General features: G+C 44.7%; 1 protein-coding gene across 1 annotated transcript in view; it reads right to left on the minus strand.

The window, feature by feature from the left end:
- CSMD1 (CUB and Sushi multiple domains 1) overlaps positions 1–12,364 on the minus strand; it is a 1,254,382-nt gene that overhangs the window by 162,950 nt on the left and 1,079,068 nt on the right. The gene's annotated exons all lie outside the window — the stretch shown is intronic.

Genomic DNA, 12,364 nt, shown 5'->3' on the forward strand with positions numbered 1-12,364 from the left:
TACAAGTAAAGAGCTAGGTGTTCATGAAGTTCACGTTGTATAATAAACAGAAACACTGCATCTATGTAACTAGCCGAAGCGTGTGTCTAATAAGAAATGAGAATTGCGGTGAGACTTCCCCACGTGCTCAGAGCTATGTCCACGTCCGCTCGCGAATCGACAAAAGCCGCTCGAGATGATCAGTACGTCAACCACGAAGGCTTCCTCAGACTGAAATGAACCCCTAACCTTTACTCTTTCCTTCTAGAATTACAGATAAGAAGTTCCCAGGGTTATCCAGACTGGATTAAAACAGCAACCCGAAGGCTCAAGGAAGGAAAAGGGAAACAATTTTAAATATGCAGCGGGAAACCCATCAGTTGGGGCTTTGAAATAAATTTAATTTATTCTCCTCTAGGTGTGAGCGGTGGGAAGAGGTTCCCAGGTGAGGGCGGGGCGCCCAGTCCAGGCTGCCGCGAAAGCCCCTCCCGGGGACCTTGCTCGGGTCAGAGGTCGCCTTTCTCCTGCAGGGCCGGCACGGAGTCCTCCGTGGGGCAGGTTCTCATCTCTCTTATGACCGTATTCTTGTATGTGCCACCACATACGTTTCACTCCCTCTTCTCTTAAATGTTTTTTTTCTGCAAATGGGATTCTGGGGACTCTGAAGCCTTCTAGTTTCTTGCCATAAAAAAGGAAAACAATATTTTTAGTCGCATCAGTCTTATCCCTGCGCTACCTTAGAGAAAGGCAGTGCTGCTCCCCAGGTGATGGATACGGTGTTTTTCAATCTCCCCAGGGGCTCCCTGAATATTTCAGCTCACAGAGGCACTTTCCACAGCCCGTGAGTATCTGAGGGAACATCCGCGCTCCCCGTCCGGCTGATCCCAGACCCACCCATCGCTTGAGCAACCTAAACACACGCTCTGCTCCGGTAAGGGGGGTGTCTGACCCTCTCTCCTGCGGTACGGACAGTGTTGGAGGACAGGAAGCTGCCACGATGCCAGTCTCTGTCTAATTAGACAGTTTTGATGCTGGGGACGCTGAGATATATGTTTTTAAATTATACATAAAGTTATGTTCTTTTTCTATTTTGCTAAAACAAAAATTAAGGATACGGGCCACACACATCCTATTAAATGCATAACGTCCTCTTGATGTGTTTCTTAAATAACATTTAAAAATACATTTGCTGACTGAGTTATTTGCTCATAGATGTAAACATCTGTGTATTGTACCTATGCAGCTTGCTTCAGCAGACACACTTCTCATGTCTGTAGGAAAATACACAAAGCAGCATCCACACATATCAAATACAGAAGTAGTTACACCCAATACTCAAGTCACAACCCGCACGAGATACACAACCTTCATCGTTCTACACATGAAGCAAAGCTACTATGTCTGAAGTGAGGTTAGAAAGCATAATGGGCTGCTTATTAGGCGGGGAGGCTGCTGAGGCCTTTGTGACACACATTTTCCTTTTTTCCTCTGTTTTTGGGGCAGGGGCAGCGTGTTAGGGTCCTTGTTCTGCGTGCTGGAACCGGGGTGATAAGACCTCCTGGTTTCCGAGAGACCACAGGAGCCCACCCCTTCCAATTAGCTGCTGCAATTATGGGTGAACCTGGACGAATGTGCGTGAGAAACAGTGCTCGTTGCAGGGTCTCCCAAGCCGGGGTCTCACCCGCTGGAGTCTGAAAGGGGCGGTTTCTGTTCCTTTGGCGATTTCCTACTGGGCTGCCTGCGACGCACAGCACAGTCTGAGTGTTAATTCAATGATGCAAGTTTTTCCTTCTCTTCTGCCTTTGTGCAGAGGTTTTCTGGGTTGGGAGAAGATTTGGAGATTCTACCCATTGAGATTCTATCCTCAAATGTACTGAATCGGTGAGACTAATGCAAATATCAGAGCACTCAGGCACGGATTTTGCTTTTACTGGTGTGACAGAATTTGGCAAACGTCTGATCCGCTACCTGTTTTTATAGTTTGAAAGCTAAGAATAGCTTGGCATTTTCAAACGGTTAAAAAGGATCAATAAAAGAATGTTATTTTATGGCACATAAAATCCAAATCTCAGTGGTTCATAAAGTTTTGCTGGAACAGAGCCTCGGCCTCTCACGTTTGTGTCGTCTGCGCTGGTTTTGCAGGAGAGCGCGGAGCTGAGTCAGCCCAGTGCGACCACAGGCTCCCAGAGCCTAAAGTGGCTCCTGTCTGGCTTTTTACAGAAAAGATATGCTGGTCCTGGCACAGAGCAGTGCTTACATTGTAATTCTTTGCATTTATATGTCATTTTCTTTACATAACTCTTTCTCATTAACCCTGTTTTTTTCTTTCTTTTTAAATTTTATTTTGTATTTTGTGGGTTTTTTTTTTTTTTTTTTTTTTTTTTTTTTTTTTTGCATTGTGCTCTAGTAAGTCACCCTAAATCCTCTTGTTTTTTTTTTTTGTTTTTTTTTTTTTTGAGACAGAGTCTCACTCTGTTGCCCAGGCTAGAGTGAGTGCCGTGGCGTCAGCCTAGCTCACAGCAACCTCAAACTCCTGAGCTCAAGGGATCCTCCTGCCTCAGCCTCCCGAGTAGCTGGGACTACAGGCATGCACCACCATGCCCGGCTAATTTTTTTTATATATATATTTTTAGCTGTCCATATCATTTCTTTCTATTTTTAGTAGAGATGGGGTCTCGCTCTTGCTCAGGCTGGTCTTGAACTCCTGAGCTCAAACGATCTGTCCACCTCGGCCTCCCAGAGTGCTAGGATTACAGGCGTGAGCCACCGCGCCCGGCCAATCCTCTTGTTTTTGAATAAAGAAAATTGAAAACGTGGTTTATTATCTGGGTCCTCATCCTGAATTCACATCTCTATGCTTATGACCAAGTGATCATTTTCTCAGAGAAGTGGCTGTTTCGGGTTAGATTCTAGCACCAGTCAGGACAGTCTGCTTCCTAAGGCTCATTGCCTTTGTGTCTCGCAGGATAGATGTGAATCAGCAGGTGGAGTTTTATTAAATGCACATCAGCGCTTTTTGGCTGAGAAAGTTTAGAAAACACACAGACAGAGGAACCTTCACACCCACTGATGTGCATCGGCTCAAGCCCAGAGTCTAAAAGAAACAAGGTGGATCTGAATTCAATAAAGTTCCACCTAATTAGGTATAAACATTCTTCCTCACATTTCTGAAAATGTGCAAGTGCTTCAGTACCTACAGACACTGAGTCCACCGAGACCCTCCTCCCCTTCGAAGAGCAGAGGCTGATGACAGCTCCGGTGCTCAGGGAAAGAAAGACTTTTCACAATTCTCCGCCTCTGTGTCTTCAGCAGTAGTGCACGGTGCTAGAGTATTGGACAAAACAAAACAAAAACAGAACCCCTCGACCTAACTCAACAGGGATCATGGTTTCATATACCAAAGGTAAAACTGCAAAACTTTTTTAGAAAAACATATACAAGAAAATCTTCAGGATTTAGAACTAGGCAAGGAGTTCTTAGACAAGGCAACAAAAGCACGACCCATAACAGCAAAAAATGATACATCAGACTTCATCAAAATTGAAAAACTTTTGCTGTTTAGAGCAAGCAAAGACCAGCTACAGACTGGGGCAAAATGCTTGACAACCACATATCTGAGAACAGACTAGCACCTTAAATATACAAAGAATGCTCAGGACTCAAAAGTAAAACAAAAACAGAAACTCCAATCAGAAAATGGGGCAAAAGACATGAAAAAACATTTCACTGAAGAGGATACGCAGATGGAAAATAAGCACATGAAAAGATGCTCAAAATCGTTAGCCATTAGGGAAATGCAAAGAGATATCGCTGCATACTTATTATGCAGCTAACATAAAAATAATATTTTTTTCTAGCTACTACAAGTATTATAGACAATTTTATGTTATACATAGAAATATCAAATATTAGTGAAGATGCAGAAAACCAGAATCACGTATGCATTGTCGGTGAGAATGTAAAAAAACAGCACAGCCATTCTGAAAAAAATTTTGGCGGTTAAAAACTTAACACAACTCAGCAATTGCATTCTTGGGCATTTATCCCAGAGAAATAAAAACTTATGTTCCCATGAAAGTCTGTTCATGACTGTTTATGGCAGCTTAACTCCCATGAGTCCCAAGCTGGAAGTAACAAAGAGGTCCCGCCGTGAGTGAAGGATTAAGAAAGCTGGTGCATCCACCCCACGGATCACTGTGAAGCAATGAAAAGGAATGCACGCTACAGTTCATAACCGCAAAGGTGTGGAAACAACCAAAGTGCCCATCAATACATGAGTGGACTAATAAAATGTGGTCTATGTCTACCACGGAGTTCTACTCAGCCATAAAAAACAAGGATGATCCAGCACCTCTTGTATTATCCTGGGTGGAACTAGAGCCCATCCTCTGAAGTATCACAAGAATGGAAAAACAAGCACCACAGGTACTCGCCATCAAATTGGTACTAACTGACCAACACTAAGGTGCCCACATGGAAGTAACACTCATCAGGTGCCGGGCAGGTGTGGGGGGTGGTGGGGGTGGGTAAACTCACACCTGATGGGTGCGGAGTGCACTGTATGGGGGATGGGCAGGCTTGTAGCTCTGGCTTGGGCGAGGCAAAGGCAATTTATGTAACCAAAATGTTTGCACCCCTATAATATTCTGAAATTTAAAAACTAAAAAAAATAAAAATTACAGATAAAAAATTAAAAGATAAAATACATAAAATATTAAAAAAACTTACTGATATTAAGCTATTTAGCTAGACAATAAATCCCCTTGCCCCCAAAATTTTCAGTTTCGAATTCAGATAGTTTACTTTTCGTGAGAAATGTCCTTTTACTTTTGCTCCTGCTTAGTCAAGTTTTGTAGTTGTATTCTGATTCCCGTGTTTATATACTGTAGCACTGGATCTTTGTTTATTTCAGATGAACTCAAAGAGCCTTATAATTAATTATTGGAAAGAGAATATAGTTGGGATATAATAAATGTCCATTGTAGGTAATAATTGCAAATCATTATTCTATTTATTGCAAATAAATATTTTAAATTTTTTTGGCTATAAAATTATATTTCCGAGAGATCGGTACCATATAGTTGTTCAAATTAGTTGATGTAAAACACAAAAATATAATAGAATGATAGTGTTGACAATGGCACTTGAGCCACTGATCCCAATGAAGTTAAGACTGCACTGTGAACTGTGAACTAAACTCACTTCCCTTTAGTAAAGGAATTGTGAATTCTCAGACGCAAAAACTCTAACAATTTTACTTACATCATGTGAAGTTTAGACATTATGGGAAAACCAAGTATGCTTGTTCTTTGATATTTAAAAATAGCATGCCATGTACAGTTATTTTTAGAACACGGCACCTAATAGTAAGGATACTGTTTAAACTTCGAATGCACCCTAAATTTCTGGTGTTTGCATCCTCATGAAACTAAAGGCCCCTTCGTTCCGTGAAAGAGATTTTAGTTTCTTTAATGACTAAAATGAGAACCAAATTAACAACTTCAACCCTCATTTCCCACAGATCCTTTTCTGAACATTCATTCACATCGGGAACCACCAAACTGATCCCAGCTTTCCGACAGGTGTGAACAGTCAGAACCTGTGTATCGACACAACACCGACTTGAGGTGAGGAAACAATTACCGGATTTTTCATTAAACATCCTCTGCAGATTCACCTGTTCTCCATCAATTGCAAGGGCCCGACCGGCAATTGCAGTGTGGCACGGAACCCGCAGATGGCTGGGGCGACGCAGAGACCTGGCTCACGGCACCGGCGCGGTACAGAGAGACTCACTCCTGCACCGTCTGCCCGTCCCCGAATCGGAGCTTCACGCCCCAGGTGCCGTCCGCCACGCGAGTGTCAGCAGGATCTTACTGCTGTCAGTTTGAATTGAGCGGGGTGATTGGGAGGCCAAAGAGAGGGAAAAAAACCTAATCTGAGACCTGCAGACTGAATCATTTATCACCCAATGCGTCCCTTGAGTCGATGTGTCTCTAGAACTGAGAATAAATAGTAACAATCCCTTATATTGGGAGGAAACGTCGAAATCAAAGTGCTTTTGTGTCCCTCACCTTTGAGGGCAGTCCTCGTCCAAGCTGTGGGGCAGTAAACAAAATATATGTCCTAATCTAACCTAAATAAACAGGAAATTATTGCTAATAGACTTTACGGTACACGCTGAGGTCACACAGCTGGGAAGAATGGTGCTAAGCCCCAGGCCAGAAACAGTGGCTCTGCTCTGTCTATCCTAAAAATTATATAAATATTATGTGTGTGTGTATACACTGGACTCTTCTATTATGCAGTTTGTCATAGTTCAAATGAGTTTTATTATGCCTAAGACCATTTTATATGTAATACAAATAAATATATCTTCGCATATATTTTCCTGTGCCCAGAGATGGAATTGCTAACATCTGGACAGCTTGCATTCTCTCTCATAACGCTAAATGCTGCCGGGTTTATTACTGGGATCTGTACCTCAAATGGTTTCTAACTGCCTCAGTGAGAACCTGAGTTATTTGGGGGGAAACATCTGTAAGTCACTTTAAAATGCAATTCGACACACATCTATTGCGTGGTTGCTCTTGTCATAGGAACCATCCTAAGGGGTGTGAAATATCAGAGCAGAGGCATTAAAAATAACGATTAATTCACTTAAGGCATTCACATTCTCACTAGAACCAATAACTAAGAAATAATCAGAAAACAAACACAGGCTCATACACAGGAACCAATGAAAGGACAAGGAAGGGCACGATCTTAGCTAGCATCGGGTGTGAGAGAGAGACACTAAATGCAATAATTAGCACAAAATATCCACGGCTTCTGCAAACTAGGACAGTCAGAAACAGCCAAAACATTATAAAAATAATTTGTGGTGAACGTTACGAAGGGGGAAGCCCGAGGATCCCATGAAAGGGGTTCTGCTTTACTCCCCGGCTAGGGGAAGTCTGCTCACAGGACGGGTCTTCACCTGCCCTGGCGTGAACCGGAGCAGCTGGGAGCCGTGCACAGGGCGGGAGCTCCAGGCAGAGGGAGCCGCACACGTGAAGGCTCAAAAACAACAGGGGAGAAGCATGTCGGGAACCGAGAGTGGAAGGAGTGTGAGAACGGAGAAGTAGCCAGAAGCCCCACGTGGACGAATCTGAGGTCATGTCGCAGAGTCAGGATTTTACTCTAATGTAAATTAGAAACTAGAGAAGTGTTTGTTTCCCCCCCCCCCAAAGCAGGGGCTTGGCTTGTGTTTTCTCCCTGCCAACGTGGCTTTTCATCATCAGTGGATGCAACTGCACCCTCTGAACAGCCCTGGAGGTCGGGTCCCATTTGGGTGCAGCCCCTGTGATGCAGAGACACGCGGGTGACATCAGTCTCACCATCCTACCAGAGGTCACGACCAGCTACTTTGGCAACCGGACGTGGAGACGGGTTCAGTTTTGGACATGCTTTCGAGATGTCTGCAAGACGTTCAAATGAGCTTATCTAGTTGGCATCGTAGAAAGTCATAGGACAGGAGTGAGCTGGAAATCGAGACGTTTGGGGTCTTTAACCTTACAGACCTTTGTTCAAGCCGGGGGAGAAATGCATTTGCTGAGGGAGAGTATTGCAGAGAGTCGAGCAGATGTCCTAAGACCGATTCCCAGGAAACCTGCATCTCCAGGGCAGGAAGAGGAAGACAAGACTTAAACGTAACATCCACAAGAATAGGAAAAAGTGCCATTTTACACGTCTCATTTCTGTGCTTTCATTTGTTATTAATCTTGCTAACATCAGAGAAAATGGATCCCAGCTAAAATGCTAACATCCCACAGAATCCGACACAGAACTTCACCTAGACCAGCATCTTCTTTTCCATCAGTTCAGCGTACATTCTTTGCATCTCTGTCATGGTCCAGGTGACCACAGGGACGAAAGCTGCACACGCCTCCCCGTGGCCTTGAGCTGTTCGTCATCCATGTGCCCAAGTGGTTGATCATAGGAACATAGGAACATAGGAACGTTCTCCTCCAGCCCACGAGGAGGGTTCCGAGAGGGTCGCGGGGCAAAGGTTCCAGCCACACTTTTCCGGGGCTGCCTCTGTGCAGGAACTCGGGCCACCAACCACGGGTTAGGGCTGGTTCTGTCCCGTAAAACAGTCCCATCCTGTTTAGGAACTGATAGCACCAAAAACCTCTCCCGTCATAAACAACAAAATACTTTTTAAAAATGAAGATGCGCCTATTAACTTATCTGTCAATAAAGTAAATTGGGGAGCCTTGTCATGCAGCTGCCAAGTCACCTACCATTATTTGCGGAGAAACCAATCTCACAAAATCTGAGAATGCAACATTGTTGCAAAGCCACTTTCCCTGAGCCGACAGCGAGGACCACTGACAGCTCAGCCGACGTTTGCTTAACCCCTGGAGTAAAGGTCGGTTTTGTGAGCTGAACTCCATTTCCTTGCATTTCATGCATGATTAAGTGGTAATTAAGCTCTAATGAAAAGTGTTAGGCTGATTACAATTAACATAATTGCAGTAGTCAGTTCACGTCCTCCCGTCTTACACGCTGCGCGGAGCTGGCAGGACAGTGGACCCTTGGCGGGGTTAGGGGACCTCGTGAGCTCCCAGGGTGCATCCTTCTAGCGCAGAAAGCCGCGTCTCACGGTGACGTGAAGGTTACGCACATACCAACTCCATCCACGGCAGGGTCCACACGGGCTGCCCCCAGAGCCACGGGGCAGATTAGGGAGAAAAGAGCAGATCTGGGCAGCGGAGGCAAGATTTATGGCGCAGGAGGTAGAGTCTTGGAAAATGAAAATGTCCTTGAAAACCAATATATATCTCATTTCATAAATAAAGCAATAACGGCAGAGACGAAAGGTGAGTCTCAAATCATAAGACGTCAAGATAGAAACCCAAATTTCCTGAGTCACAGTCTGGGCGATGCTTTTTATATCTTGTTTTTTCCTTTCCATAAACTTTTAAAGACAAGTCTTGCAAAAAATCATCCATAAAACAGCCTCAGAGTCAACATTCTGTTCTCTCCCCTGAAATGATATTTCCCCAAGTGTGACTTGGGGATTCGTTCACTAGCAGGGCCGGGGGCATGGATCCCATCCAAGGGTTCCATTAAACCTTATGGAACTGCCAACATTCAATCGTTTTTTAACCTATAAAAATGACAACTTTATATGGTTCCAATTAATACACATGAAAAACTGGATGAAAGAAAATTAAGGAACTTTCACTTCTATAGGCGCTTTTATGGGTGTGTTCACATTTATTACTTCCTGAACATTAATATATCAATTAATTGTAGGAGAAGAAAAATGTCTATGTTCCTCAAATAATTATAATAAAAGGTCTTTTTTTTAAATCCAAATTACGATGATGTCCTCTGAAAAGAAAGAATCATGAAAAGAAAACACAGAAAAATGAAAAATTTCTGGGTTTCCACAACAGGTTTTTTAAAAAGGGAAAAATAAAAAAGGCCGGGAATAAAACCAAGTGTACTCTGGCCACGTGACCCGGCAAAGCTGCTCTTTGGTATTTACCCAGATGAATTGAAAACCTACGCCCAGTGCAAAATCCTGCACACGGATGTTTATGGTTTATTCATAATTGCCAAACCTGGAAGCAGGCAGGATGTCCTTCAGTAAGTAAATGGATAAATAACCTGTGGTCCGTCCCGATAATAGAATATTATTCAGTGCTAAAAAGAAATGATCCTTCAAGCCATGAAAGGACATGGCAGGAGACTGAATACCTATTGCTGTGGGATGTGAACAGGTGGAGCACAGAGCATGTTTAGGGCAGCGCAAGGACTCTGTGTGACACTGCAGTGGTGGACGCAGGTCACCACGCACGTGTCCAAGCCCAAGGAATGAGCCCTAATGAAACCATGCACTTTGGTGACAACAGCAAAATGAGCCCTAAGGATACCATGCACTTTGGTGACAACAGCAAAATGAGCCCTAACAAAACCATGCCCTTTGGTGACAACGGTGCGTGGATGCAGGTTCATAGATCGTAACAAACCCACCACTCTGGGGGTGCTGATGCCAGGGAGGCTGTGCGTGTGGTGCTGGGGGGTATATGGGAACTCTCTGTACTTTCCTCTCCATTTTACGGTGAATTCCTTCCACTCAATTTTGCAGTGAACCTATAACTAAAACATAAAACCTATAAAAAATATGCCAGGAGAATATAGACTGGAAAGGGGAAAAAGATGAGCCCAACCTCATAACCTTATTAACTTTTTGTTTTGCCAAATAAAAGACTAAAAGTCACAAATCAACCATCACATCCTGCCACCATTTCAGAACACAAAGGAAATTTTATATCACAACAAAAGGCAAAAGTGATATAATCGTAAAATGAAGGACACTTTTTTCCCCCCTGAGGCAGGATAGCGGGAGCGCACTTACTTTGATATTTTTGCCACAGACCAGTGAAAATCTTATCATCACGTACAAATACTATTCCATAGGCACGTGTTTGCAAACGACTGCTTCAAAGCACACTGAAACCAGAGGTAAAGAAATTGTGCCAACTATAACCTCAATTTTATTAGCAACCTTTTAAAGCATTAAATTGACCTCAGTCAATTTTCTTATGTAAATCCTAAATATGGCTTTCCAGTGACCTGCCAAGAGATAAATTGAGTCGGAAAGTGTTTGTGTGCAAGTTCCACTTGTTTTATGACGATAGCTGACCTTGTGTGCTACGGAATTATGTGGCGTCTCTACACGGTGCCGTCTGAAGGGCACTGAGGGGTTGAACCGAATATCTCCACTCTTCCTTCTTAGGAAACTGTTCATTCACAATGTGCCGGACAGCTAAGACGGGACCTTTCTCCAGGAGATAATAGTTCAGCTGTGCAAATGTGGGTTCCCGCTAGTAATTCAGCGGAGGTCACTCTTTTCTATTAGCTACTTGAAACCCCGGCGCGAGGGCGGGGGTAACGCAGGGCACGTCTGTAGACAAGTCCCAGCACGTCTGGGGCTGGTGGCCCAGAGACGGCGCCACATGGAGTCACCCAGGGCGACTGGGGAACCTGGAACGGGAGCCAGGTTAGCAGGGCCCCGAAGATAAGTCTTAAATTCTTTTAGAGACCCACATCTGTCTTGCACCCAAGTTTAGATGTTTACTGATGAATTGAAACCTTTAAAGCCATATTTTTTTTTTCACATAACAAAGTAGATCTGTTCCGTACACAGAGAGGGATCTCGGGTCTCCTGGGTACGAAAGTGGGTGCTGTAGCCGAGGTGCAATTGCCCCACCTGGGAAGAAGGACAAGGGAGGGTCCCAGGCCCCCCCGTCTTGGTCCTGCCCCAGCCTAATCCTCTGCTGGGCGACTGCCACGCCGGGGGGAGGAGGGAACACCCTACAAATCTGATAATCAACTTGGTGCCCCAGCTGCAAACGAACGCAGAGGACTCTCCAGCCCACGGGCCAAGCAGCACAGGTACCACGGAGTCTGGAAATCGACCTAGAAAAACCTGCATGTGTAGAACAACCCATTCGCAACTCGCGACTGTCCAATCAAAGTGCTTCCACGGTGACGTCTGAGCCACAGCAAAGTCTCAGTCTGGGACCATAACCAGCCCCTTTTTTTGCCTTCCCTTTTGCTCTCCCATGGCTGCGACAGTGGGTCTGATCGTCACCTGTGGCGTATGTATCGCGCTCTGTAAACGTGTATCTTGCTCTTGTCCTATGATCCTATCTTTCTCTCCTCGATAATCTCATTTTCGTGCTTGCCTTACTTTGAGGCATCTGGTCATTCTTCGGCCATGAGCGTGCCAAGAACAGACATTTCAGACTGAGACCTGACGCATTCCTTGCCTGTCCCTATCTTATGATGAACAGAATCTCCTAAGACCAACCATTCCTTTGGTACTGATAGGTTCAGGACACATTACTCCGGAATAAAGCTCTGGCTTTTGGGGAAACCACAGAAGCAGGATGGCCACTCTCACCCTCTCCCTGCTCACCTGCGGCGCCATAACAGAATTCCCTGACCTGCCTCTGAGCCAGATTACAAACCTCCACCCCAGGGGGGCCCTCCCCGTACCCGGAGGAAAGGGACGGAGGCCTAGAGAGGAGGCTGAGCAAACAGCCTTGCTAAGGTGAGGCCGCACCTGTTGGTCCTCTAGTCACCCTTCTGCACGGCTGTCCCTGAACATACACCGTTAGTTCTTCCTCTCTCCCAGGGTGTTCATTTCGGAAGGCTCCCACGTCACACAAACTCATCACAGACATTTGTTTCCACTTTTCTCTTGTTAATCTGCCTTCTGTTTATGGCCTCAGCCATAAACCCAGGGACGAGTGAGAAAAGAAATCTCTTCTCCCCCACAATACGCATTTCCCAAACTTCAAATTGCACTCAACAAAAATTACAT

The sequence above is a fragment of the Eulemur rufifrons genome, chromosome 12 (genome assembly GCF_041146395.1).
Source record: "Eulemur rufifrons isolate Redbay chromosome 12, OSU_ERuf_1, whole genome shotgun sequence".
NCBI classification, from domain to species: domain Eukaryota; kingdom Metazoa; phylum Chordata; class Mammalia; order Primates; family Lemuridae; genus Eulemur; species Eulemur rufifrons.